Here is a 27,328-nt window from a genome sequence, read left to right on the forward strand (position 1 = left end):
ACTTAAATGTTATGACTTTATACAATAAAACAACTAATTTCTCGGGTTTTTCATTGCCTTTTGTCTCTTTTATTGTCAGTTCTTCCGAGGTTTTGGTCACTTTTTTAAAAAATGCCATAAAATTCAATAAATCAACCAAAATTCAGTGAGAGTAATCATTAATTTTACCTGAAGAACATTGTATGACATCCATGTTATTTTTAGGCAATTTGGTTGAAAGAAAGTCAAGTTCCTGATATTAAAAAAAAAAAAAAAAAAAACTGGTCAATTTGACCCGAGGACAACATGAGAGTTAAAGACACTCGCCCACCTCTCACAATGAATCCTCCAATACATTTTCTCATCAATTTCCTCATTTATTAGAGAATTCTTACATATTCTGACTGTTTGATAAAGTCAATGCATAAGCTTATACTGGTTTGACGTTTAGTTTAAATCTGCTCACATGCTGTATGTAAATGGTTATGATGGACATTTATTAATTCAACCTTGTAGTTGGCATGCTGCACTCTAAACCTTTGATGTAAATTTACAGCTAAAATCTCACAGTATCTTACTGTTTTTATTTATACAGATCATACTGTAAATGGCAATGCATTCTGGGAGAAAGTAATATTATAGCACTATCTGCTATTTTTACAGATTATGGATATGTCTGTTAATACTAATGCATCTTGAGAAAATAAAGATACACTAAAGCCAGTATATTACTGTAAATTGAAATAATACAGTAAGAAATTGTATGTCTATTTACAGTAAAATATTGTGAAACATGTTAAGACGCCACAAAGCTGCTGCCAGTATATTACTGTAAATTTACGGTGAAAAGTATTACAGTGTGGACTGAACAGTTTTAAAGTTTTACGAGGCGTTTTTGTAGCCGTGTAATCCTTTTTATAGACACGTGTAACATGAGAAGAGTCCACCTAATAAAACCAGCGTAATCAGCGTTTCATAGTTCATTAAACTGAGTTCCTTTTCTTTGATCATATCAGATGATACTTCAGCGAGAGACGTACAAAAGTGATCTTAATCCGGTGAACAAGACATACATTTAATTTCACTCTGTATTTAACCTTGGGTGGCTGCGTCCTTTACATTCATCGGACGCCATTTAGATTAAACTTGTGTGTGGAAGTGTTACTGTTATGTTTCTAAAAAGATTGCCATTGTGTGTTTTTTTCTTTTCTTTTCATAAAAGTGGCTCAGGTGCTGATGTAGACGCGAGACCAACCTGTCACTTTTACAAAATGTGGTGCATGGCAGAGAGGGGCTTTCATCATCATTAAAACACAGAAATATATAAATAACAAGTACCTAAAGAGTCGGATCAACATTTGTCTTTAGAGCAGCTTCAGTCCTCTGAACGCTGCCGTGCTGCTGCAGAAGTGTTTGTAGTGGGATGTTCAACCTTACGTCAAGAAAGAAAGCCTCCAGCTGTTTGTGGGTGAAGGGGGGGGGGGAGTACTTTGCACTCTGGAACATCTCATAAAGGTTTCATATGTTTGTGGAGGTACTACTTGAATGTGTTGCAAGTTGACTTTATCATTTTAAATTACTGGGACTTTATGATGTATAAAAAGGCTCACAATTCCTGGCAGTTAAACGGTCAAACTAACTAAATGGCCCAGACCATCACAGATCCAGCGTTATTTTTAAAATTGTGGGTTAAAATCATTGTTGTGCTGTTATGTAAATTTACGCCCTTTGGGATTAGTGTTTATGCCACTGTTAAATGATTCCAATTTTGTACTTCATTCATGTTTTCCACCCACTCACATTGGTTATTGATAGAAGCAGTTCCCAAATGGCTGACATTCTTGTTTTTGTTCACTGTAACACAGAGCTGCTGTTTAAATTATGGGTTATTTAGGCTAAAGTTTTATAGGCTTCATAAACATTTCTGCTGACTCAGTAAAGTTTAACTGAAGGCTCCTCTTTGATGATACATTATTCCCATGGTTGTCATTGTTATCCGGATCAGCTAAAGCAGTTGCACAAGCCACAATAATATATAGTTTTGACCATTGTGTCTGAAGTATGGCTGTCTTCAATGAATGAAATTACCATTTGAACGTGGATTAAATTAAATATTTGATCTCTAATGATCTTTATATAGTACAGCAGGCCAGACCTTGTTCATCAGCCAGGGGGGGATCTATAGTGCACTGTCCATCTGGTGCGCCGCGTGCTCCGACGCCTTCAATCCAGGCTATTTTTGTTCTATTCGTTAATGAAAACTGATAATTAATACACCAAAGTGATATGTGCAAAATATTATGGATAAAGGCTCTTCCTCACAGTAAGGTCACTCCTGTGAGGCAGCAGAGGCACAGCGAAGTACAACATTATTATTTAGAAAAAGGGCTGGCTTGTCCCTCCCTCATTACCACCACTGAGGTGCCCTTTAGCAACGCCCTTAACCCCAACCGCTCCGGTGGAACTGCTCAGTGGCCAGCAGATCAGACTGTGGTTGAATGGGCAGCTTCCAGGTATGGATGTGTATCTGTGTGAATGTGACCAGGGTGTTCCTGCAGTTAAATTAAAGTAGTGACTGCCAGCCTTATTTTTATGGGTGTACAGTACATATGCAGACTTTTTTTTATTAATCAGCTAAATTTGACTTATCTGTCCTGTCTGTTTTCTGTGTTTTGTCATCGGGTGTACCAATATACTTTATGGCATTTAGTAAGACAACACATTCTCATGAATGGGTTCTTACGAATTGCTACACAAATATATGCTCACCACAAATATGTGTGCATACATTTTCGTACTAAATCGTACAAACCCGTTCGTATCCTACAAAATTAGGCAACTGCCGGCTGGTCACGTGACACCGTCTACAGAGCTCTGTGAACTGACTCGTATCAGCAGCCGTTGGTAGTTAGCCCTCATGTTGTCCCCAGGTCTAATTGAAGTGGTTTCCAAATAGTATTGAGTAAAAGTTGACATATTCCAGTCTGTGATTATCCATCAACATACATTCCTTTAATTTTAGTCTGAATAATTCCTAATTTCTGCTTTTCTAACTAAAACATTAGGTATAATTTCCTTAATATTACGTTTCTTGTCCAAAAATGACCGTACTTTTTAACTGCACAAAATGTACGTTTTGTAGTCATACTTTTAAAATAAGAGGAGATTAAGCATGAGCATGTCAAATTCATGGCAAGCCAAGACAAAGAGAGGATGGGCCAAACTTGGCCCGTGGGCCCCATATTGGGCCGCCTTGAACTAAATGTTGAAATGAGTGACTGCTACACCAAACAAACTCCTTTATTGCTTTCTTGTTTCATAGTTACGCTGCGAATAATTGAATGCATGAGCCCAGCTCTAAACAGAGCGAAGACTTAACAGGAAAGTAAGAGAGAGACAGATCCGCTTTGTCTGTCTCTTGACTTTTAAAAAGCACTGCAAATAGCTCTGGCTCTGTGGCACCTCTGAAAAGCCAGACTCAATCCATTAAACTGGCAGTTGGGGGAACTCTGTCCAGCCCTCAGAGCTTCAAAGCAAAAGATATATCCTGATGCTGCCTTGGGGCTCTGACCTGACTCCTGAGGTGTAGAACGGCTGCTTATCCAACTAGACATTGAGAAAGTTGAAAATACTGGATGTCCCAAACACAAATAATGCAGGAACCTCAATTAGGAAAGGCAGGGGATAACCAGATCAGAAGGTAAACCAATAAAGTCTTAACAAAGCGCCACTCTACAGAGAAACTCTGTTATTTAGTGATAACTGCACAATCAATCCCCTTGACAGGCATAATCACTTCGTTGGTGTCAGATCTCTCAATGTTAATTTGCACCACAGATTGGTGTAAAGAGTGCGAGAACATGAGAAAGCATCCTAATGTTTTTTGGCATTTTTTAAATGCAACAGCAGGAGTCTGCTTAAAAACCGAACATGACATGATACCCCGAAGAGCGCTTGTAGTTGAGGGTTTAACTGCCCTGCCATTTTTAATCACTGTAGGTGGCTGGGTGGAGACGAGCGGCAGACTAGCTCGGGCTCACAATGCCCTGTCACTGCTCCCAGTCAACCGTTACGGATGACAAGTGTCACTGTGCCATGCTGATACGTTTTCCAGAAACCACAACCTGACCGCCTACAGGAATAAACTGAGCCTCTGTCATTTCTGCAGGCTGTTTGTTGTAAGAGGTCAGGACAGACGCTGAATAGAAAAGCACTTTATATCAAACCTGAAGTAGTACTTTGACCTGTGCTGTTGTGTACTGTAGCTCTATATCCAAATACAAATCCTGCAACTACAGTATCTCTTGCTGTTGTTGGGATTCACTGTTGATCATCCAATCTCCCATAAAGCTTTTGGGATTTAGAGAGCAGACATTTACACTCTTTGCCTCCTCCTAGGTTCTCTTTCTTGGCCTTTACACAGAGAAGAGAGCAGGGTCCCTTGTGATCGAGCAACCCGTGGCGACAAGCCTCATTACATAACCACTGGCAGAAACTGAAAAATCCAGCAAATCTACAACAGCAAAGAAGCAGATTCTGCCGCGATAAAAAATGCAAGGCATGCTGTATAAAATTTAGAAATTATGATAAGAAATTCTTTAAAACTACTGGATTTTGGCATTCATTAGATGTGCCATACATGTTATGCTGTATCCTATTTGCTAATAGTTTTGTTTTTTATCTCGCTTGGGTGTTTCATTTAATGCTTAACATCAACTTGCAAATGGAAATTAGCCTTTGGGCCAGATTTAGTGCACATTGATGTTAACTCCTAAATGGGCAAGAACACAGAAGTAATAAAGGAAATGTCATTGTTATTTAACAAATCATTAGAGTTTAAATGCATATAAAGAAACAGATTAAATTCAAATTTATTTTGCCTTGTTAATAGTACAAAAAATCTACCAAATGATAATTACTCCCAACAAAACAGTACAGTAGAAAACTATGCATCTACTGTTCATGATAATGTACTGAGGTTTTGCCTAATGGCAAGTACCTAACTAAACAGTTTGTGTGGCTGTGAATAGTGGAAACGCTCCAAGTTACTTCAACATCTCCCTGGCAGTAAAGCAGTGATGAGCATTTAGTCCTGTGACATTGTCTCACTTTGCATCTACACATGATTGATGTCTGTCCAGTGAAGCACATCCTGCATTAACTGTCCCATGAATTGCATAAAGATACAGATTCCTCCTCCACTGTTTTCCACTACCTGTGTATTCCTCCTATGTACCTGCTTAGCTATATATCACCATTTTTGTGCTCCAACCTCTACCCCATTATTAGAGTAATTAGTGGCTATAGTGATAGAATAGAACAGCTGATGTTGCTGCTGCTGCAAATAAAGGACTACAACTAGAACTATGTAAAAGTAATTAAGAACATCATCATAACTTGGTCCTTAAAAGCTATTTTTTGCTGCTGCGAGAAAATCAACACAGGAATAGTGACGTTTTCACTGCAAGAACACTTCAATTTTAAAACTTTAGATGAAGTTGATCCCAGTAAGTAACATGACTACAGTACCTGGGCCAATCCCTTCTATCAATGTTCCAACTGAAACGAAGACAACTGTTGTAGGGTTAACTAATATGTACTGTCTTTGATAAATACATTAAAAAGGAAAGTAAATAAAGTAAAAGGGGATTATCGCATATGTGACAAAGTTCTATAAGCCCTTTGTGGCCCCAGAGGGAGAAATCTGATTTACTGTCTCAAGTGACATTACTTGACGTTGGTTGAGTCTAAAGTCTACAGGTTTGACAATTGAATTGTGGGAAATGTTGGTGCCAGGCTTTGGCAATAATGAAGAATGTTTCGAATATAAAAGGACTATGTCTGGTTCTGCTGCATCGATTTTGATAATTTCTTTTTTTACTGTCCGTTGTGCGTCCGAGAATGTTAAAGGAATGCAATGCTAAATTGAGTGCTCTTCTAAGGATACGCAGTTGTCGACATAGACATACAAATAATTGGTTTAACCACTGGTGCAGATACAAACAGTCTATGCTTTGATTTGAACAATTAGCACGTTCTTCATTTGCGAGCAAGATGAAAATATTGGCTCCTTGTTTTTTTAATTAGCACAGTTGACTCAGTGGACCAGGGCTATTAAATCAAGTGAATTATCAGCTAGTGCCGCATGAAGGACAAAAATAAGTACCAGAAGACACGGCCGGTAACCTTGGCAATAGATGAAGCTACAGCCGAGTGTGGATCAACACGAAGGTTGGCAACTGTTTGGGTAGAACCACAAAACCATGAATTAGACAAACATCCACACACACTTTATTTTTCTCCAGCGCCAAGCGTGTTATTTAACCCTGAACTCATCCTCCTATCTGAACAAAGGAAAGTACTATTGTAGCTTTGAGCCAAAGTCCTGAGTAATTGAAGTCTTACTAGGAAGGTGAGACAAAAGTAATGATACTTTCTCTTTGCAGAAAGATGTGTGTTGTCTATAGAGAACCCTTTTCAGCTGCAGCAGATGAGTGATATAACATAGTTTATAGTGCACCCAGTGGTAATGGCATCTGACTAATTTAAATACTGCATGTGAATGTCTGTGAAGTACTAAAATGAACCGAAGAAAGTGTTTTTACCAGCATTGTTGCGTGCATATTCATAATAGTAATGTGACAAGGACAAGAGAGTGAAACAGGAAACCGATAAGAAGGAAAATAACAGTGAGGATTTTCATTCAGACGGGTAATCACACTTAAATTGAGTTTAAGTATCTTACATGAATACATCCTCAGATATTTTGAACTTTTCAATTCCATTATTACAGTTTTTGTCTGTCAGTGTTGGCGAGTTATGTTCATGGTCCCCCCGTGGCTCCTCTGCTGCTGTCAAAGAACAGTAAGCATTATAACCCTTGCAGAGACCCAAAAAATAAGGGCCATGATAGTAATGAACAAAGCAAAGAAGGGACAAGAGAGGAAGCCATTCTTTTCCTCTCTCCAGCCAGGAAATGTCAGTCCTTCAGAGATTGGATATAATCTTCTACATTGAGAAGCAGGGGGCGATCACGGTGCCCTGTCACCAGGAGTGCTTGTCGTTGATTAAGGCTTTTCATCCTCCATTGGGCTTAGCTGTGGGCCGCCCAGCACTTTGTCTTGTGACATGCGTAATTTCCTCCTCACAGTCTCCTCATCTTGATAGTGAGCTAATAGAAACTCTCTCCAGATCCGCTCCTAATGAAGACAGATCCTCAGATGGCAAAGCAGTCTCATTTATATTACCAGTCTATCAACTTGTTTTAAGTAGCTTAGACATGTCCCGTGCGACAAACAAAAGGGGTGGGAGGGACGCAAGTGTACAAATATAATTTAAAGGGATTTACAGAGGATTATTTTTGTTTAAGACATATCATAGCACTGCTGAAGGTTTGCTTGAGCTCCAGACAATTAGGAGATGAGAGGACTGTTAGAGAAGATTAAAGATTTGATCAGATTGTTGTAGATATTCACTGAGGGTTGTCTGGCTGATCAGATTAGTTGAGGGTGGCTGGATAGTTCAGTGAATGGTAGGGCTGGAACTCAGGATTATTTTCAAATTGACGAATCTGTTATTTTCTTGCTTCACCTACAAAAAGAATTCCCAAATCTTAAAAGTCACATATGAGAATGTCTTGTTTTTGTTACCAACAGTCCAAACAAATGCAGTTTATTATGATATTAAACAGAAAAAGCGCAGCAAATTCCTATGTTTTAGAGGCTGGAGCCAGCAAATGTTTGTCTTTTTTGCTTGAAAAATGACTCTTAATATTAATTGATTATGAAAATGTCTGCTGATTCATTTTTTGGTGATCAATTAAAGCTGCAGTGGGTAAGAAGAAAAAACTAAATTTACACTTTACTTTAGGTATCTAGATGAAGTGAATGTGTCATAAACATAAACAACAACAACGCTTCTTTTACTAAGTGTCATTCGGTTTTGTCATGACAAGTTAGGGTTAGGGTTCATGTGCCATGACTGTGGCATTTGTTCGTGACAGAATCATGTCATGCTTATGTCGATACAGTGGCTTGAGAAAGTTTACCCACCCAGGCTAATGTCAATTAAAAAGAGGCATAAAAAACATCATCACATACCCTTCACCATACATAGAGATAGGCATGGGGGACTTTCCTTAAGATCTCCTCTCAATGCAAATCAAACCAGCTATCAAGCTAACTGAAATAAAACCATGCCAATCTCTAGGTATGGTGAAGGGTGTGTGATGATGGGGGGCTATTTGAATTCCAAAGGCCAAGGGAACTTCATCAGGATGCTTAGTATCCTGGGTCCATGAAATAACTGGCTTTTAAAATTAAAAATCTGCATGCTTCTGTGGGAATTTAACATAGGGATGTGTATACTTATGCCAATTGTATTTTAGGGAAGAACATTCATTTATTTATTTACGATACATTATTCATTCACAAAGAAAACTGGTGTCCTTAAAAGATTGGATTTTCCTAATTTTTTTCATTAAGGCATTAAGATCAATTTGCAAAAGATGTTTTTTTATTCCTCTTTTAAATCAACTTCAGCATGGGTGTGTAAACTTTCTCAAGCCACTGTACCTTCAAGAAAAGTGTTACCAAAAAGTTTTCTAAGTAGCGTGATCTGCCTGAAGCTGTCTCTCTCCCCTCTCTGTTGCACGGGAAAATGCATGCGCACAACAGCCAAAAGGAGCACTCGCTCTGTCCGGAATAACCTGCGATTGGCAAAAGTAGTCCGCCACAGGCTGGATTTTCTAAAGCCGGAAACAGAGCCAATAGGAGATGCAGAAGTCTAGTTTTCTCTCAGACCACTTGAATAACAATATGCTGAAAGATTAGTATGGAATGTTTGCCCAAAGATGCCAAAAACAAATCGCCTACCACAGCTTTAACTACCTAACGCAGCTCTAATGGAATGTATATAAAATAAGGAGGCTACCCACATTCAGATGTAAACTGTAATTAAGCATAATTCCCAATAAAGCCAAATGGTATTTTGAGCTTTTCTTTGTTTTCATTTGGTTTCATTTTTATCCAAGGCCTGTTGTTTGGAAAAATTATTTTCTGTACCCTGACGACAAAAAGCAGGATGGCAAAATATGCAAATGAAGCATATAAATAGCAGTTGATATGGACTAGGGAACGGTGTAGGTGGATAATGTAATGATTAATCAGAAAAAATGTAAAGAGATAATCCTACACAGGTTACCTCTAAGCTGGCCATGTCTACCTTTGAGGTTGTATGTTTTCATTACTACAGCATCTGACATTAGCCTCTAATGATCCCGTGCTTCCCACTCAATGAGCTTGAGGGAACAGACAACTCTCTCTGGCAAAGCCTCTGGTTTAGAGGGTTTGTTAACGTAATACAATCATTAATAATTCAGCTCAACACTAAATATTTGTGTATAACAATTGCAGTAGTAGTCAGCTGACAGCCGCTGTAACAACTCTATGCATCATTAATTATTCTGCCATCATTCGTCTATTAGTATTTTAGTCTATGAATTGTCAAACAAATAGTGGAATGAATGCTCATCACAGTTGTACAGGGCTCCAAGTTTATTGCTTGTTTTGCCCAACCAACCACTGCCCAACAGTGGTATAAAACAGTGAAAACCAGCACATCCTCACATCTTAAAGACTGACACCAGAAAATGTTTGCAAGCATTTTTATTATGACTCACTGATCAGATAAATGGACTAATCGGCTAATCATTCCAGATCTAGTGTATATGTTCTCCAACAGAAATGTCTAAAGCATTAGTGCTAGCTTGGTTAACCATAACCCTAAATATATAGGTTATACTTAATAAGAGATAAGGCAAATGTCTTCTCTCAGAAGAGCTTTAATCCTCCCTGGATTGCTGTCACTGAGTATTGGAATATTGAATATTGGACTAGCCTTGAGCTCTTTGCCGTGAATGTTTGAAGATATATGATTCAGGAGGATATGGAAAATGTTTGACCTCAGTCAGGCGTTCATTAAATCTTTAATTTGTTAGGCATATGGTGCCTGAATGTTGGCCCTTTTATCTTTGAATACTAAAGAGTGTGATGTAAACAATATGCTGCAAAATGCTCTCATTGTCTGATAATTACAATCCACAGAATATAGGATGAGATGCCTTCCCATTTTTTTTACTTACAGCGATACGCGCCACTATATTTAACCACCGATATGAGAGCTTATTCTTCAACTTCTTCAAAATGTAAACCTATGGATTAAAAGGTGTCAGAAATATAAGTCCCCAGACCGTTAGGGTTTTGTGTTTTGTCATCGGCTTTGGCAGCTTAACGCATTCTGGTTGCTTACTGTCTAATTTCAAGATAAAATATGCTAGTATTACAACAATATTTGCATTCACCTTCAATTTTGTTGTACCCAGTGATGCAAGAAGTACTTAAATCCTTTTGTAAAAAAAAAAAAAAGTATTGAAACTATATTTTTAAAATTCTCCATTTCAGGTAAAAGTCCTGTATTCAAATCCTACTCAGGGAAGAGTACATAAGTAACAGTATAGAACATGTACTTAGAATATCCAAGTACTTGGTAGAAGTGGAACTAGTTTAAACTGTTTACAACCTAGGGATCACTCCCCACAGGCTAACACATGTAATCTGAAGAGTTGTGACATGATAAATAGGGTAGGAAAGTAGTTCAACAACAAAAAAAGGTTGGAAACCACTGGTTTGAACTTTAATAATGCATTGTATTTTATAAGCCTGTCTAATGTTACCTATCTAAGCTTAAATCTTAATCTGAAAAGTAACTACAGCTGTCAAATAAATGTAGTGGTAATGTGGTGATAATATTCCCCTCTGACATAGATGTATGAAAATAGAAATCCTCAGGTAAAGTGTAACTACATCAAATCTTAAGTACAGTGCTCAGTAGATCTACTGACTTTCCACCATTGCAACACAACATCAGAGAAGGTTGTTGCCGTTGCATTTACATATGGAGATTCAGCCTCATTAAAACATATTTATTAAACCCTGCGTTGGGGCTTCCAAACTGTTAGTTGTGGTTCCCCAAGTTGCCGCGCTGAATGAACCAAATAGCTGGAAAGCTGTAATATATTTTGTAGCTCGTGGGCAAATACAGTGGTCTAAATTCCAATAAACATCTAAGCTGTCCTCTTACATGCAGCCCCATCAATCTGTTGGTGGAGATTATTCCAGAATTCAACCCCGTGGTCATTTATGTGGAGTGCAACTTTAGAGGAAGTGTGTTGCATGTTGGACTTGCTGGATGTTAAAACCCCGCAAACACATTAACATCAAAGAAAACTATAAGCAGTAGACATTAAACGCCAACAACTGGTCCTCAATTTGAACAGAGGGGAAGACCACCACACAAGGTGGAAAATCACGCAGGAAGTAATCTGGAATCCTTGGGGGAAAAAATCCATATAGTGGAAAATCATGATAGGACTTCCTGATGAATCTTCAGCAACGGCACCCCTTTTTTCTTAACTGAACAATGCTTCAGGATAGCAGAAGCAAATGGCACATAATACACAGTAGCGAAATGAATGTATAAGGTTTAATAGATCGTGAAAATGGCAGTCTGATGACAGAGATGGAGTATTTCATTAGAAAGCCTATACGGGTGGCTGCTGTTGCACTGTGATAAAAGACTAGCAGCCCACACAGTACACCTGGAAGGAGGAGGCGTTTTGTTCCCACGATACTCTTAATTAGAAGTTCGAGAGCCGCCACTCTTTTGGATCCAGTTGTAACTTGCAAGCTCCCATTCTGAAACAATCTGTCTGTAACAGAAACTTTCATCTTCTCATATTTTATTAGTATGGACAGATGTACAGATCAATAAAGTAGCCATTTCTCCAATTAGCTAATTGTCACAGTTCAGGTACAGGGCAACTGGGAGAGGATCTAAATGCAGACACTAAGGAAACGGAGGTCAAACTAAAGGCACTTCACTAGAATCAATGGTCGATAAAAGGATGTGTGGTCGGCAACAAAACCAACAGGCAAACAGATCTGACAAAGTAAATGCAGGAAGGCATTTCAGCAGCATGTATGCTACTGTGTACTTAAAAGGAAAATCTAATCTTCCTGACACTTTTTTGTTTGCTGAATCTTTTTTTAGTAGTTTTTTTAAAAAGTGCAATCCCACTGGAATTTGTCATTGGGGTTTTGAGAGTTGCAGTTGCGAAATGTGTGTATAAAAGGCTCAAAAAGTCTGTAATAGAGCCCTCAAGCACTTTGCCAACTTCCCGGGCCAGATATTCCTGAGTCCTCTCGGACTAAGCGGCAGCGTGCGCCAAAGTCTTGTGAGTGTGTAAGGGGGGGGGGGGGGACATTGGAGCTGGGCCACCAATTCACAAGAGCACTATGGTTGCTATGAGTAAGCAGCACTGGCAATCTTAATACAAAGACAATGGTGCGGAGAGGAGCAGGGTTAGGAGAGAGCTCAACAATTGCAGATATATCGGTGTCTGAGTATATGTCGGCCAGAACACAAATTCCATTTGCCATGTTTGAGCCAAGCTTCATTAGAAACAGTACAGCCATTTCATAGTTTGTTGCACTGACTGAGTTAATTTATAAACCAGAAAGTGTGTAGTCTGCATCCAACCAGTTTGTTCATGTCATGTGGTATATAATGTGAAATAAATCTGTTTTTTTATTTTTAAACTTAAAATATCAGTATTAGCCTAAAGAATTGAGCTATAGTATATATAGGTGACTGGCAGGAGCAGGAAAATGAAGAGGGATGACCTGTGGACAGATGAAGAACAGCCAGGTCCATTAAGGTCCACAATGAGTAGGAGGCCTAGGGGGAAGGAAGTCTGAAGCTGGAGAAGGTGGGAAACCTTTTGTGGCTAAATCAATTCATTTCAATTTGATCACCATGTACAACAGATTTACTCATGGGGGGGACACAAATCTTTGGCGTCAAGTTTAACTTTGTGACAAACAAATTTACGACGTTGACCAATAGCAAGCCGTCTTCATGGTGTGAACCTTTGAGTGAGCCGAGAGCCAGAGAGTGTTACACCAACTTTTATTTAACCTCTTCTGTTGCAGCATACACCTAAATTGTTATCCCAAATGAGGAATGGTTTGCAGTTATGAGACAGGGGTCCATGGTAAGAATACATAGTTTGGAACAAAATGTCAAGTAGGTTTGACAAAAGATTCATGTACATGTGGATTCAATAAAATGCTATCAAACCCGATCACTACAGAAATCTATACACAACATGTATGTCCTATGAAACAAGACTGTAGCAGCTAAGGATTAGACTCTACCAAGTGATACAAATTCAAATATTTGCTTTTTGTCTTGCATTTAATGCCATGAATAGAATAAATCTTTATGTTCCACCAGGGTGGAAATTTTTCTTTGGCTCACCAGGCCTACAAGAAAGATAAACATACAGACAACATCTCAGATATAGTAAGTAAAGTATAAAAAGATTAAAAATAAAAATATCAGGATAAAAAATAATACCTTCTTTTTGGTTTTACAGCCAACAGTATGTTGCTAAAGGAAAATCGCAATATATCAAATGCACTCCATGCCATATACTAATCTTTCTCTACACGGATAAATGTGTGTGGGTATGTGTAGGTGTGGGTGTGGGGGGGGGGTGTTTTGTGGGCTCCACTCTGCCAATCTGGGGTCTAGAATAGTGTTTGTATTGATTGAGGAAAGTCTACAGAGCCACCATTACAGCCACGTTGTAAACAAAGACATGACACAGTGTGTAAGTCAGACGGAGAGTTCAAGGCACCGTGAGTCATGAAACAACTACAACAGCTCATAGAAGAGCCCGGCCACGTCTGTGTTCACACAGCAAATCTGTGGCTAATACTGCGAGTCATTAATGGTTTCACTAAAGCAAACTAAAGCTGAACTGTCAAAAGGCTGTTGTAGATTTTACAGTAACTTACTGGCAGCAAGATGAAAGAAGTTTATAATTACTGAGTGTTATCTAATGTGGTAGTAGTAGTTCTAATCTAGGAGCCGAGACTCTTGAATGTATTCATGAATATTCTATGTGATAAAATGGAATACATGCAAATGATCAACCCTGTCACCTAGAAATTAGGTTTACTACTCATTGTGCCATGGCAATATGTTGTAAAAGAAATACAAAGAAAGAAAAAGAAAGAAAAGAAAAACACTGTACTTGAAGTTTTCTACCCAGGAGTGACTTGCCACTGTCATAAACACCTGATACTCACATGACACAGTCATGACGCATGAACCCGAACCCCTAACCTTAACCCTAACCCTAACCATAACTTCTCATGACAAAACCGAATGACACTTACTAAAAAAAAACGTTGTCATAACCGTTTATGACTTGTTTATGTTTTATGACACATTCATGAGTGTCATGTCACTGTTATGTAAAAAACTTCAAGTAAAGTGTAACCACGTAATGTACTGCGCCGTATATAATAATATAAATGAGCGTGTCTACAAAGTAGCAGAATGTCGATACTGAGCTTGAACATGTATCCAAAACATTCACGGTCAACAACTTTTTTCAACACTTTTCGCTTGCCAGATCATTATTTATGACCATGTTAATCAAAGTAATTGCTTAAAGGAAAAGTTTGACATTGTGGGAAATATGCTTATTTGCTTCTTTGTCAATAGTTAGATGAGAAGATTGATACCACTGCATCCTTTGAGGTTAGGGAACAATTTTGGTCTTGGCTAAGTATTTCAAAAGTCTACATTAGAAGGTACGGGTTTACTTTTCTAATAATTAACTAATGCTACCATCTTTCCTTAACCTCAATCAAACAATATTTCCTAACCAAACCCAACCACCTGCCATGTCATCATTGAGTACATAAGAATAATCTCAAGCAGACAGGGTTAAAATGAATGGGTATTTTTGTAGAAATTCTCTCCACAGGATGTTTTCTAATATTTATTTACTCCCGTCTTCAGTATATATAGATCTGCCTCCGTGTGTCTGCATGTTTGCAATGTCAGTAACTATTTTGAATTCCCCACTTACAGGTGTCAGACATGAAAGCTGGGAGTGGTAGACATGGTTTCCCATATCACTGCCTCTGCATTAGTAATCAGGACTTGGTGTAAATACAGACATCTCATTACCGGCGAGCTGAAGTGTGGTACTGCGGAAGGGCAAGGACAATGACAAGGATTCTCTGAGTAATGGGCTCTAAGAGATCAGCACACCATTAAGTGGACCTGCGGTGCACGTAGTAGCCCTACAGGCCCATTATAAAGCAAAAACACCACCGAGTAAAACAACTAAAGCCTCTAATGGCAGTCTCCCTTTACAGTTTAATGTTGTTAAGCACAATCTGTGGATGTTGTTGAGGAGCGCAATATGATTGCGATGGTGAAATATTGACAAAGAGAGAAGGAGATGTTGAATAAAACATTATCCTACATGCTGTTCTTTTTTTTTGTATTTTTCAATTGATTGGACGCCTTAGCTTATTTGTGCCAGCCCTTCAACAGAGAGCTGAGGTAACTTGCACTCCTGCAAAGTCAATATGTTAATGCATTCAGCTGAAAAACAATGGCATTGTGCTTCCTTGTATGTGTCCCAAGCTTCCTCTCATGCTTCGCTCATATTCAATTGTGGAGATTGTGGACTCGGGCGAAACAAGGAGAGCATTGGATTGCAATTAATCATGTCCAGTGTCTGCTAACAGTGATACCTATATTGGTCTTTGAACCAGTGTAGGTTGTGGGAAGAACACTTTTTGGCATCCATCTTTCTTCAAGGCACTGGCGGACTAATGAGAAAAACGGATCTGAATGGTGGATCTATAAGCGTTCACTGTTGAGAAGAAAAGGAGCAAATGAAATTACTCTCTTGGTTTTATATGCTGGTACAGGACTTGTTTTGCTTTTTTTCAACCTGTCATTTCATAAACACTGACCAAATTGAACCAATGTATGGCTTTATGTTGAGTTACAATTTTTCCAATTCTCTGCAGTAAACTCTCCCATCCAATCCAACTGCACATATAATTTAATATCTCCATGTGGCCATTTCTGGTGAGCCAGCCACTGTGGCACACAAATTGTAATCAAGGCCAGGAGAAGTGCACAGAGAGCTGGGTGGCTGTTGACTGCAGGATTTAGAACCTCGGCTGTGCCTTCCCACTGCTGCTGGCAAGAGATTTCTGCCAGGCGCTGCTGTGCAGAATAAGAGCTAATCTGGAGGGGTCTGTTGCTGCTAAAAGGAACTGGCCCTAAATGCATGCATTATGGGAAAAGTGGGGATAATTTTCATTTCCATGATTTTCTGCTGTAGAACTATGTCGAACATTGATCCTGAATACTAGACCTTATTAAGAGTTGTGTTTTTCCTGGACTAACACTTCTCCATGAATCCCGTTCAATCTGAATTTCATGGGATATTTCCCTCATTGCAAAGACATTACCTCTTATAATCAATAGAATTAAAACTGTCCTTTAAGAATAAGCTGTGAAACTGTTTCTATGTTTGTTCATTGGAAAAACGTTTCTTTGCAATTTCCCAGACACATTGTAATTAATAAACATAGAAGTGACTATGATGTTTATTTGGACATTATAGCTTTATAAAGAAATAAAAGCTGTAGTCTTTAAGGCACTTGGCTGGAGTCCATGAGCCAGATCTCTTTAGTCTGAAGATTTGCTGATACATATTCATGATGAGTAATGGGCAGACCTTAACATTGACAAAGAAAGTGGGAAAATGTCTCAACTTACACATTGTGAATATCAATGAAACATGCAGTCGAGGGCCCCTTTGGGAAACATGAATGCTTGCATTTATTTTATAAAACATAAAAATGCAAGGAAAGTTTGAAACTATAGTATCCTAATTTATATGACCATAGAACATGTGGCCTGAAGCAGCAGAAGCCCATAGATTTAGAGAAAACTTGACCCAACCTATTATACCGTATGTATACCCTATATATATATATATATATATATATATATAGATAGATACAGTATATATGTATATACAGTATATAAAATATATATGTGTGTGATGTATGCAAAGGATTTAAAGTTACAGAAAAAGTATATACCAATCACAAATCCCCATCATTGTCAAGCAAATGAAATTGAGACTGTCAAATCCGTTATGCAAGTGACGTAAAGACGGTACACAAAAAATAAATCCATCACGGTCCATTACTGTTTAATTTGGAGAACTTTGTGAAATTACCGAATGTACAGTACATCGATCTGTGTTTCACTGTACCTGTTGTATTTAAGCTAATATTAAGAAGGGAGATGGACACGTTCATTTTATGATGCCAACAACATTCCGTATTTAATGTTAACGTCCACCCAAAGCTGCAGCTTTAACTGTAAAATATGTGAAAAATTCTTGTTTAACATGTCTTGTAATAACCCGATATAACTGCAACCAGTTTGTTTTTTGTTAAATGATGCATACAAATGTCCTGTATTTTTTTTCAATCAGAATAAATTGTTTGGATTTGTTATGTGTGAAATCCAGCCAAATCCCAATCTCCTAAAAGTGTGCTCCAGTCGAACACTAATCAACAAATCTGTCAGGAATGCAACAAAACCGCCGTATTTGTTTACGTGAAGTGAAGCAGTTTTTGATGTCACGTTGGCAAAAGCCACCAGCACTGTCAACACCTTGCCTTTTTAGCTAAAGATTCACCATTTTTGAGTTTCCTGTCGCGTTATCTCACAAAGTGATTAAAACAAATTGGGTGATTATATATAACCATCCTGCCGTGAAGGAATTGTTCTGATAACTGGAGTCAACACAAAGAGGAACTAACATTACAGACATGTAAGACCAAGTTGTTTAAATATTTATTACAAGCACTTTATCTCACTTCCATGACTCTGTAGGTTGGACCAAAACATCTCACTGTCAGCTATAGCAGATGTATTAGTGATATGGATTCATTATGCTTTTGACTCATTTGAATGAACTCTGCCTGTCGAGGGACCAATTACTTCAAATGTCAGTTGAAGCCTGTTTTTTTTTTTTTTTTTTCACTGCATGTGGCTAAGAGCAAAGATTAATTCGACACCTCGTCAAATGCGCCTCCGTCATGAGGAACTCTCTCGCTGTGATATGAAGATTATTTGCTTCATTGTTTTTGTTGTAAATCTTGGAAATTAACTAGAGTGCGAGTGGCTGTCATCTCTGATTAGTGTCAACAGGCCTCTAATGAAGATGTTCTACCTGTAGGCGGGTTGCAGATTTGATGCACCCACTCTGTGACAGGCAGCAGTGGAGGAAGTACTCACATCTTTTATATATAATAGAGGTACTGATACCACACTGTAAAAATACTCAAGTATTAGTAGTTATATAGTACTACTGCAGCATAAGTAAAAGTCCTGTATTGGAAATGTTACTTTAGTAAAAGTGTGTAAAATTCAGTAAAACAGTAAAATGTACTTAAAGTATTAAAAGTTCTTAATGGCCATTATATTATATCATTAGATTAGCATTACTCATGCATTTATGTAAACGCAGGCTTTTATTGTTGATTAAGGACGGGCTCATTTTTTAACTATTTTGTAAGGGACTGCAACTAATTATTAGTTTTTAGTATGGATTAAAGGAGAATTCAAGTCGATTTCAACATATAGCTCTGTTTTTTTTAAATATGTAGTGCTGGCAGTAGCGAGACAAATAAAAACAATTTGTGCTGTCTATACTGAGTTATCCTCCTGCTAGATTTTGCACCCAACAGGCTTAAACAGGCCCTGTTTAAGCCTGTTGAAGCCTGTTGGGTGCAATACAATTAAAAAAAAACAGAGCTATATGTTGAAATCGACTGGAGTTCTCCTTTAATGTGGTGAATATTTTCTCAATTGATTGATTATTTTTTTTGGTATGTGAAATTTCGGAAAATAGGGATAAATGTCCAATCAAAGAGCCCAAAGTGATGGCTTCACGATGCTTGCTTTGTCTACCAGAACAAATATCCAAATTATTTAAAAAGACATGAAAATATTTAAAAGCAGCAATTCCTCTAGTTGAAAGATGATTTAAAGATTGACTAAATGGTTGCCATTTGATTTCCTGTCAGTTGATTAATCAAGTGATTGTTTCAAGCTGTACTGGACTTACTTTGTAAAGTAACTAACAACTAAAGCTGTCAAATAATTGTAGTGGTGAAAACCGTATACTGTTTCCCTCTGGATGGAATGGATATATAAAGTGGTATGAGAAGAAAGTACTCTAGTAAAGTACTAATACCTCATATTTGTGAGGACTTGAGTAAATGCATGTGTACAATCCACCACTGGTGAAAATGTAGTTTTCTAACAGCATTGTGGTTTTACACAAGAGCAACTGGACATTAAAACATTATCCCCAAAAAACTTTTCAAAGTCCAAAGCCTGCGATAAAAGTGTTTCACCGAAAGACACATATTGCAGAAATGACTAAGCCTTATAAAATGAAAAGCTTGTTAAAGGATCACTGGGAAGCAGAATCAGCAGTTTGAAAAATGGGATTGTGTTGAGCGTGAGGAATGGATCATCAGACGGTGGTCAGAAGGTCAGCCACACAGACGATGATCAAGAAGCAGTTAGAAGAAACAATGGAGGAATGGATGTCTAACACTCCAACACACAAGGAAAGCCTCGCCGCCTGGTTTTCTCTGTCTGTCTGTCTGTCTGTCTGTCTGTCTGTCTGTCTGTCTGTCTGTCTGTCTGTCTGTCTGTCTGTCTGTCTGAATGCCTGGGGGCCATAGGGACACTCCACGATGATCAAGAAGCAGTGAAACTGTGGAAGAAAACTCCTCCAACACAAGAGGAAAGTCTGCCTGTCTGTCTGTCTGCCTGTCTGTCTGTCTGTCTGTCTGTCTGTCTGTCTGTCTGTCTGCCTGCCCATCTGTCCAGAATGGGGACACTCCACGATGATCAAGAAGCAGTGATAAGAAACTACTGAATGGATATCTAAAACTCCTGCAACACAAACAGAAAGACTGTCTCTGTCTGTCTGTATACATGTCTGTATGCCTGTATGCCTGTCTGTCTGTCTGTATACATGTCTGTATACCTGTATGCCTGTCTGTCTGTCTGTATACCTGTATGCCTGTCTGTCTGTCTGTATGCCTGTATGCCTGCCTGTCTGTCTGTCTGTCTGCCTGCCTGGGGGCCATAGGGACACAATGATCAAGAAGTAGTAAAACTATGGAAGAAAAACTCCTCCAACACAACAGGAAAATCTGTCTGTCTGTCTGTCCGTCTGTCCGTCCAGAATGGGGACACTCCATGATGATCAAGCAGTGATAAGAAAACTACTGAATGGATATCTAAAACTCCTCCAACACAAAAGGAAAGCCAGCCTGACTGACTGTCTGTCTGTCTGTCTGTCTGTCTGTCTGTCTGTCTGTCTGTCTAACTGTCTGTCCCTCTTCTCTGCTGGGTGCCTGTGAATTTCAGCGCTGACGTATATGCTCGAGCTTTCAGCTCGTTCTGAAAGGAAGAGGAAGAGAAGCCGACAGAGAATGATTTATCCCGCCCTGTTCCTATAATGTCACACTAACTCGCAGCAGCATGGAAAATGAATTACCCAAGATGGAGGAAATGACAGTAAACATATCCTGGATGGTTTTCTGGGTATAAGGGGAACATTATCAGGTCTGGAACAGATTATAGTACAAGGAAACTCATTTGGATGTAAAGGTTAAAAGTAACAGTCTGTGTGCTGACAGTCAGTCTCTTACTCTGTTTATTGGAGCTTCTCCAAGCTTTGCCTCTTAATGAGATGGGTTTTTTGTTTCTGGGAGAAAGTTAATGAGGAAAAAATACTGAATTCCTTGTGCCATTAGAAACTTACATAATACTGTAAGTACACTTTAAAATGTTCAGGTGTCCCCTCTAACAGTAAACAGTTTCAGGCTTCTTTTTTTTTCATGACGCAAGCTTTTGGGGCCTGTCAACAGCAACCATCAACAGTCAATTTCACAGTAATTGTTTCTTTCCCTGAATTGGGCCTCTGGGGCAGTTCTACCTCCCAGGCTGCATACAAATCCCACGTTCGATTTCAAGACCCTACATTGAGCCATACGGCCTAAACATTAACCTCAATATCGGAAACCAAACAGAGATTTAATTGGTGGAGCTTGTTGGGGGTCGTGTCACTTATCGTGTCGTTCAGGAAATTTCTAAAAGGTTCTTTCTTTTCTTAAAGAGAGTGTACTCCAAAACACCTTGATAGACTGCAGCAGAACAGCCAAGTAGTTACTGCAGGGCAGATGAAGCTTAGCATAAATGAAGAGGGAAAACACCGTAAAAGCAGGATAATTAAGTACGAAATGTGGTCCAATGAAGGCCACCGAGCCAAAACATGAAAATGAGAGAAGCCAAAAGAGTTTGAGATCGGTGAACTGTGACTTATCATGATTTTGGATTTTAAAATAAGTTCTCTTTGACAAATATGATTTAAACAGCATTCAGGCTATCTGAAAGACTCAACCTGTACATGTGTACTGCCAATATACTGAGGAGTTTCAGTCATTTACAATTCACCTGAGTCGTGGCACATAATAAGCTATTGTGAAGGTTGGGAAAACAAGTTTTCTTCTACTGGATAATCACTGATGCACATATGCTGTGACTGTTGATGGAGATTAACACTCCAGACAGTGCGATATTACTCAAATTGTACACGCTGGATGAAGAACTGGTGCTGCAATGATTTGTCAAATCTGTTCTCATACTGTGACAATGAATTTAGGAAACGGATTATTGCACCGAAGGCTCCATTTGCCTGTCCCCCCTCCCCCCCAAGAAACAAAATGAAATGGTTCAGATTAAATTTTAAGTGGCTCAGTGAAACATCTGTGTGAGTGCAGCTGTTTTCAAGAATTGTTCAGGGAGAATCGGATCGGTCTACACCAATAATGGAAGAGTTTAAAGTCCTTCCTTTGTGGGTTGTTGTCATTTGCTACTATTCTAATCTCACTTTTTAGTCGTTTTGGCATCAAATGAAGCTTTGAATTTGACGAGTATCACTCCAATTAATGCATATCCACTAATTGAAATCTGGTGAGGTGTTTGTGAAGGTTGGACTCGGAGGAGATCCAGAGGGTTAGAGAGTGGAGCTTAACACAGACTGTCATAAACAATGAAGTGAATGGTGGGAATAGAAGCTTCATGGCACATAAAAATCTTAAAATATGATGTCTCCTATCACTCCAGGGTTTCTGTGCAAATAGATTCTTTCTTTCTTTGTAAATTCAGAAGAAAACTGTTCATCAGGTCAATCGTTCCTCAAGAAATTATCCTTGGATGTTTCAATACATTTAAACAAATATGCATTCAACAGCCCACAAGCAGCAGAAACATGGAGCAGCAATTACCCTCTGACAGTGATGCATAATCAAGTGAGGCGTCACCAAACCATACGACCGCTGGGGCGTCATGTCTCGCATGAAAATGATTAAATGTAAAGATGGATTGGCACAGATCAAACCAGCAAATAAAAGCGCACAGATATCAGTGCGTCTTATGCCCACTGTCTCAATTCAAATGAACGTCTGTCTTCATCTGTGCGTTGACCAGACCCACAGACTCCTCGCATTTGCTTATGTGTGTGGGAGGAACAACAGCAAGCCAAGTGGCGCGGAAAGGAGCGAGGGGGCTCGCAGAAAGGGGCTCTCAGCATAGACACACAGCTAAAGAAGGGCTCCATTGTATTGTCAAGTCTACCCCCATTCGCTCCATGAGAAACGTTAACCTGGTTTCTGCTTCTAAAGCCTTTTAGTAAATATGATTCATCTGTTGAGTCTGTGATCAAAGAGGGACCACAGCCCTCCAATACGGGGCTAAGCCTCCCAGCAGTCGCATACACGCCGATATTCACAAGAAAGAGGGGTTGTAAAGTCAGTATGTGCGACTGAGCTCAATCCCCCCAAAAAATGCCACTAGAAGATAAAGATAACCTGAATTGCTCATGTTTTCTTCCTCGTGTGACGATAAGAAGCTTTTTAAAACCCACCAACATGCATCCAAGTATCTTAATAGCGCATCACATTTGTGCAGCAGACTCTCACAGACAGAAAACCCAGCTGCGTAACTGCCGTACCACTCCTAACCCGCTGTAACACAATGGAGACACTCTTACCTTTCAATCCTCATGGTACAAGTGAGCCTAAAAGTGGAGAAAATGAACTTCTTGCGATCTCTGATGCCGTCCAGTTTTTTTTTTCTTTCTTTCTTTCTTTCTTTTTCTTCCTGCGTCTTTGTTTGGCAGCGACCGCTCAAGTCAGCAGTCTCCTCCTGTTTGAACGCTGCTCGCCAAACCCGCCGCACAGATTAACAACAAAAAAAACAAGACAGGTGTGGGGAGTGAAAACGCCGGTTTGAATTAGAAGTGTTAGTTGTGGTGGTAATAAGGCGCCCTGTGCAGATGCGGTGTTACTCCTAGGCTCGAGCTCTGAACAAATGCCCTGCTGCTCAGGCGCTGTCCAGCAGCGAGTGGTGCTGAACGAGACTCCAGGGGTTGCAGAGATTTCCGATACTTTTCCCTCCTCTTTTTTTCTTCTTCTTCTTATTGTTCTTCCTCTACTGCTTCTTCTGTTTCCCTGCACAAATGTTCCCTCCTACCACGCAAGATTGGAAACTGATTGAAAATCTCTCCTTTTTATAGCCTACAAATTAGATCCTCACCAGTAAAGCTTTTTTTCTATCACTTAAACGGCTGGGAATGCATTCCACAACAACAAGAAACAGGAAATCACTGCGTAATGATTGAAAAAATACATTGAAATCAGCTGCATTTAGACATATCAATGCATTAACCCCGAGGTCGAGGCTAATGCATGCAAAAAAAAAGAGGTTTTCAGTTTAAAAGACAGCTTGAGTTATGGTTGTAAAGACGTGGATTGGTGTGAAAGTCGGTGTGAAGCAGCAAGAGTTGTGTCATTTGTTAGGCTATATGTTGGCAGAGGATGATGGAGGAGCTCAAGAAAAAAAATACAAGAAAAGAAAGAGCTGCTTGTGAGAGATATTGCAGTGATCACAGCCTGCAGGTGTTCAGATTTAGGTGTGTGCTCCTAGATTTGCATCACACCTTCCCGAACTGGCGGCCCCGTTGGCACTCACTGCTCCTGATATGTGCAAGGAATGATCTACAGTAAGGCTATCTCCGCCTCGCTGGGTGTGTGTGTGTGTGTGTGTGTGTGTGTGTGTGTGTGTGTGTGTGTGTGTGTGGTGTGTGTGTGTGTGTGTGTGTGTGTGTGTGTGTGGTGTGTGTGTGGTAACGGGTCCTGTGTGGGGATGGATGCTGTTGGTGGAGTTTTGAGGATTCACTAAGTTAAATAAACCATGCGGGGGGGTCTCTCCGGGTTTGGGTCCTCTGAGTGCAGTGTGGTCCACATTCACCTTAGCCTACGCTACACAACCGTTGAATTTTATTCTTAAAGCGCCGACTAGCGCATCTTCAGACGCACTGCCCCCCCACCGCTCCTCACTGCTATCTATACATCTGTGAATTAAAGCGTCTTTAAAGTTCTGCAGCAGAGATTGCGCGTTACGCACACACGCCTCCGTCTCCACGTTTCTGTAGCCCGCTGTTCTCCGTCCAATGATTACTTCGGATCATCCCTCGGGTAATTTGACTTTTCATTGCAGGGCTTTTTTATACTTTTATCTTCCCTGTGATTGCGGGTAGGATTCCCGGTCTAACAGTTGCCCCCGCATCCTTCCAGCTCCCCGTCTCGGCCCTTATCTGGGTGGGTTTTTAAAAGCTAAAAACTAAAAAGGGCACAGGCTTTTGGGGTTTTTTTTAATACATAAGTTTTTACTTTTAAAAAACATATTTGCACCAAAATTAAGGGTTCCCCTAAATTTAAGGTTTTGGGGAAGGTTAAGTTTCATTTATTCTTTCATTTTTTTATAGTCAACTAAAGATACTTTAAGAGTAACTTTCAGGTTGCCAGATTGTTTAAAACCCCTTTCTCAGTAGAACCTTTTTTCATCAGGAAACCTCTCTAGGTATCGGACCGAAACCCTTTACCCAAACATAAAACAGATTGATGATTACTGTTAAACCCAAATTTTTATAATATAATTTAATGAAGACGACTGAAAAGTGTTTGTAACTGCAGAGTTGATGGATTATTGGGCCGTATATTATCCTAATAATGTGATAACGTTTATAATTGAGGATGAGAGTTAGAAAGCTGTGAGCCTTTATTATGCTTTTAATTGTCGCAAAATGATGTTTACTGTATAAATAACCGATTTAGTGTATCATTATTTTTTAAAATAATGAAAGCTGAAATGAGAATTTAACAAACTCGTTGGGTTTGAGGGTTATAAAAAAAGAGCAGTTCCCCTTTAATATTGCTCAAACATCAATACCAGACCAGAGTTATTTTTCCATTTTCCCTACCATAACTAATGCAGGATTTTGACAAGGGGGCCGGGTCCACATTCAATATAACATTGTCAAGGAAACATAGGGAAAGGGGAAATTTTTATCAAAAGATTTTTTCATTACATTTATTAATAGAATGTTCCATTCTGTTGTTGATTAAAGATCTTTTGGCAAGGGGGTTCTGTTTACCATGGACCTTTAAATTTTAAATTAAAACAGTCTATGGTTTCACCCAATTTTGCCAGCTGGTTTCCTTTTGTAATAAGCAGTTAAAAAATCCAACACTACATACATAGCTCTTTTTTTAAGAATCCTCATTCTGCAGTTACAATCGAGATTTCCCCCCAACCGGAAACCCCAAAAACTTTTTTTATGAATCCCCCAACCTTAGAAAATTTTTTTTAAAAACTTAATAAAGGTTTAAGCCTTCAAAAAGGGTCCCTTTAGAAAGTGGTCCCAAACATTCAAAATTATTATCAGTTAATAGACTGCATTGTGATTATCCTCACGTATTTTGTAAACAAGACACAGGGGTGCACTGAATCTGTGTGGTGCAGATGTGGAGCAATTTGTAACAATCAGCAGGTATGAGAGATCAAGGAATTGCAGGTCAACAGGGGCTGTTTTTTATTTTTACTGAGCGCAGTATACCCCGTCCCAGCTACAACTTCTGAAAACACACACTGAATTCCATATCAATCTTCAACCAAACTGCAGGCCTTTATGGATAGTCTGTGTCAAAAGATGGGGTGAATTATTTTGGTTTTCTCTGGGAGAATTAGTGTTTCCTCCTTTCCAGTAAGCTAATCATTTGCCAAAAACCACCCTTATAACAGAAAAGACAGTTTGGCTGTCTACATGTGTAGTCCATTGTAACAAAGCCATTAAGGCACAAACATCTGCAGTATCTAGTTATGATAGTATGTGCTGGCATGTTTGTGGATAATTACTGTGCTAAACAACTTTGGATGGCCTTGTTTCATTTCTTTGCTTTTTTGTGCTAAATTCATGAGAAACTGTCAAAAAGGTTGTCAGCAGTATTTTCCCTAAATCTTTAAAATTAGTTTCCCCCTGTGTTGCTCACAATGTAAAACAGAAGCTATTACTATTTTTTGGCCCTAATATTTAATTTAAATTATGTTGTAAAATCACAGCTAAATACAAAAGCCCCGATTTAAAATTTTATGTGTTTATATCTGGTTTCAGTGTAGTGATAGATATATTTTTCTCACCTCTTTACTGGAAAAATTCAGGGTAAACATTCCCCCCCCCCCCACCAAAGGCTTCTCACTTTTGGGAAAAAAAAGATAAGTAATGTTTCAAAACAAAGTTTTAGAATTCCAAAAAAACAAAAATTTTAAAACTAAACCTTTAAGGGGCCCCCAGTCTTAAATTTTTGAATGACGAGGGGGCCAAAACCCGATTAATAAAAAAAAAATGGTTAAAAAAAAGTCTAGCTATTTTCACCCTTTTGGGACATGGCTTGGGGGATGAATTATTTGCTTCCCAAAAACCCGAACCTTTCCCAAATTGGGGGGGTAGTGGGGTTTTTTAGGTTCTTGGTGCTGCAGTGGGGATTTGGTCAGATTGACAACAGTGTAGTCATGCAGACCCAATTTTTACTGTAAAACAAAAAATCAAAAAAAGGTTGTGCCTTATGGCGTTTTTGGATTGTTTTCAGTAGTAGCAAATCTTATGGTAGCTACCCTTAGTGTTTTTGAAGTTAGCCTCCAAAAAATCCAATGCTAGCCGAGTTGGAAAACATGCTTACCCAGGGGGCCTTCGGGGGCCCTGAGCTGTTTCTGTCCTGTTTTAATAAATTTGTTCAGCCCCGGGACGGCCTGCCAAGGGGTTGCAACGCGATCGTTTGGGCATTTGCCGGCACCAGGGGCCCAAGTAGCTAACGTAAATGCGGGGGGGCGGGGGGGATAGGCCCAGGGGCCCTTATGCAAGCAAATGACAATCAGTCAAAGTGACCCCCCCCCCCGTGAG

At 39.2% G+C, this 27,328-nt stretch overlaps 1 protein-coding gene across 1 annotated transcript in view; it reads right to left on the minus strand.

Annotated features, from left to right (window-relative positions):
- The window catches only part of LOC116692869 (metabotropic glutamate receptor 4), a 192,861-nt gene extending 169,052 nt beyond the window's left edge, over positions 1-23,809 (minus strand). Inside the window, exon 1 of the mRNA XM_032521443.1 lies at positions 23,081-23,809. The gene's annotated coding sequence lies outside the window, so the exon portion shown is untranslated. The remainder of the gene's footprint in view (positions 1-23,080) is intronic.
- Positions 23,810-27,328: the final 3,519 nt, after the last annotated feature.

This window comes from Etheostoma spectabile, chromosome 7 (genome assembly GCF_008692095.1).
Source record: "Etheostoma spectabile isolate EspeVRDwgs_2016 chromosome 7, UIUC_Espe_1.0, whole genome shotgun sequence".
NCBI classification, from domain to species: Eukaryota; Metazoa; Chordata; class Actinopteri; order Perciformes; family Percidae; genus Etheostoma; species Etheostoma spectabile.